Source organism: Ochotona princeps, chromosome 15, assembly GCF_030435755.1.
Source record: "Ochotona princeps isolate mOchPri1 chromosome 15, mOchPri1.hap1, whole genome shotgun sequence".
NCBI classification, from domain to species: domain Eukaryota; kingdom Metazoa; phylum Chordata; class Mammalia; order Lagomorpha; family Ochotonidae; genus Ochotona; species Ochotona princeps.
Window position 1 is genome coordinate 58,236,964 of NC_080846.1, and position 2,900 is coordinate 58,239,863.

The 2,900-nt window shown below is 38.1% G+C and overlaps 1 pseudogene; it reads right to left on the reverse strand.

The window, feature by feature from the left end:
- Positions 1-539: 539 nt before the first annotated feature.
- LOC131482141 (mitochondrial import receptor subunit TOM20 homolog) lies at positions 540-1,324 on the reverse strand (annotated as a pseudogene).
- Between the last annotated feature and the right edge of the window lie 1,576 nt (positions 1,325-2,900).

Here is a 2,900-nt window from a genome sequence, read left to right on the forward strand (position 1 = left end):
AAGAAAGCTATGGTTCATCTACTCCATGGAATACTACTCAGTTATTAAAAAAAAAAAAATGCAGTTCTTTGTGGCCAAATGGGCCCAACTGGAAACCATAATGCTAAGGGAAATGAGCCAATCCCAAAAGGTTAAATACCACATGTTTGCCTTAATTTAAGATGATATGATGTTATGTATAACATGTTTTGTTATGTATGTTATATGTTGTGTATAAACTAAAATTGAAATGTCAATGAGGTGGTCACAGAAGGTGGTTAAGAACTCGCATTTTTTTCCAGTTCCATGAAGAATGTTTTGGGCAATTTGATTGGGATTGCGTTGAATGTATATATTGCTTTGGGCAGTATAGACATTTTAATGATATTGATTTTACCTATCCAGGAGCATGGGATGTTACTCCATCTTTTGAGGTCTTGTTTAATTTATTTTTTAAGTAGTTTAAGTAGTTTGTAGTTTGTAGTTTTCTTCAAATAAGTCTGCTACATTTTTGGTTAGATTTATTCCCAGATATTTCATACTTTTCTCTGTTATTTTCATCATTCCACATCATCTTCAGCCAAGCTCTGAGCACTTACAATTCTCTGACTAATTGTTGGGAGCTTCTTCAGCAGCATCTGGAACACTGGTAATGAAAGAGTTTGCTGCAACACTTGTAGTAACTGCTGTGGCTGCCCACGTACAGCAATTGCATTGGTCAAATGGTCTACACCCTTTTCACATTCACCTTGAGCTAGTAATTCTCCACCAAGATTTCTTTTTTTTTTTTTTTTTTTTAAGATTTATCATTATTGGAAAGCCGGATATACAGAGAAGAGGAGAGACAGAGAGGAAGATCTTCTATCCGATGTTTCACTCCACAAGTGAGCCGCAATGGGCAGGTGCGCGCCAATCCAATGCTGGGAACGAGGAACCTCTTCCAGGTTTCCCACACCGGTGCAGGGACCCAAAGCTTTGGGCCATTCTTGACTGCTTTCCCAGGCCACAAGCAGGGAGCTGGATGGAAAGTGGAGCTGCTGGGATTAGAACCAGCGCCCATATGGGATCCCGGGGCGTTGAAGGTGGGGACTTTAGCTGCTAGGCCACGCCGCCGGGCCCGCAAGCTTAATTTCTTCAAGAAAGAACTTCTGAACAGCTTCAGCATCTTTAAGGCCAGGTAACTTGGAAAGCCCAGCTCTCTCCTTGGCAAGCTTGTGTTTTTTCATTCTCACAGCCTGTTCTTGAAGTTGGGGTCACTCCTTCTCTTGCAGTCAAATTAAATGCAGTAGCCCATGAAGAGGGCCCTGCAGACTCGAGCAGCTATGACGCTGTTGCGGCCCACCATCGTCCCTCAGCCGCTGAGCACAATGGCAGCTATTGGCTGTGAATCCCCAATGCAGACGCGCCGCACAGCATCATCGCCCAGCCAGCCCCGGTGCCCAGGTTCCATATTTACCATGGAATAATGTAACAAAGTAGCCATCAGGGAAATGTAAAGCAAAATCACAATGAAATATCATCTCAACCCTGTTAGAATGGCTATTAATATTTGGTAGAAAGAGTAACAAATGCTGGTGATGTAAAAAATGGGAACTCCCATACAATGTTGATGGGATTATATAACAACTCAGTCACTGTGGGAGACAGTATAAAATTTCTTAGATGATAAGAAGTAAGCTTGCCCTATGATTCAGCAGACCAACTACTATTTGTTTGTTGTCAATGCTATGCACACATTGTATGAAAGAGACACCTGTAACCATCTTGTTTGTAGTAGGAATGTTCATAATATCCAAATGTGGAATGAATTGAGGTGTCCATCATTAGATGAGTGATTAATGAAAAGATTGTATGTACACTGAACTGTTACTCAGCTGTGAAAAACAAAATTATGTGGCTTGCATCAAAATGGATGTAACTACAGGTCAAGATGTTAAGTAAAATATCCTAAATACAGATATACAAATATGACAGTGTATTATGCAGAGGAGCTGAAAGAATCAGAAGGAACAAAAGCAAAAATGGAAGAAACAATGATGTATATCAGTATTGGTGCAAACGTGATCTTGTCTCTTTGATTTATATCTTTGTCAAGCAAATGGTGAAGCATCATATTCTATGATTTTAATGATCTGAGTTTGCAAATTGTGTTACTGAAACGTATCTTTTCATTTCATAATATTTATAGCCTTTTCCTATTAAACTCCAGTCATTTTTGTTTCCTTTTAATCACTTAATGAAAAGTTAAGGTCTTGAGTGCAATGGAAATTTAAAACATGTTCTTTCAAATCTTTAAGAATGTAACAGGGGAAAAACGGAAGCTACAGAAGAAGTATCATTCTTTTGCTAAAATTGTGTGTATCAGCTACATTAATTGTTTTTATATTAAAATCACTAAATAAGTAACCAGAAAAACAAAGACAAAACACATAAGTGGCTAATGTTAAAGGGCTTCTAAAACATATTTTAAAACATAGGTTTGTTACAATATGGCGTTTGCCTTATATGCATGGTTTCTGTTCAGTTGGAAGGCTGTGACTGGCTGATATCAGCTGCTTGTTATAAGAGTATAGTTCTGTAAGAGGCTGCAGTTTGTTTCCCTACTAAGCTACAGCTCCCTATGTAGCAATTAAAATTTTAGTTTCATTTAAATGTTATTCCATAAATAGGAAAACTGAAAGTAGAAAGGATTTCACTATGTACACACTCAAATGTTTAAAAAGATGATGAGATACATATATATACTTTCAAAAAATAATTATTTATACTTTTCTACTATAAGCTATAGGAAATATTTACAAGCTTTTTTATTAATTATTTTGCATCATGTGACAGTTTCATAGGCTCTGGGAATCCCCCCACCCCTCCCCATGCCCCTCCCCCCTGGTGGATTCCTCCACCTTGATGCAGTATTACAGTTC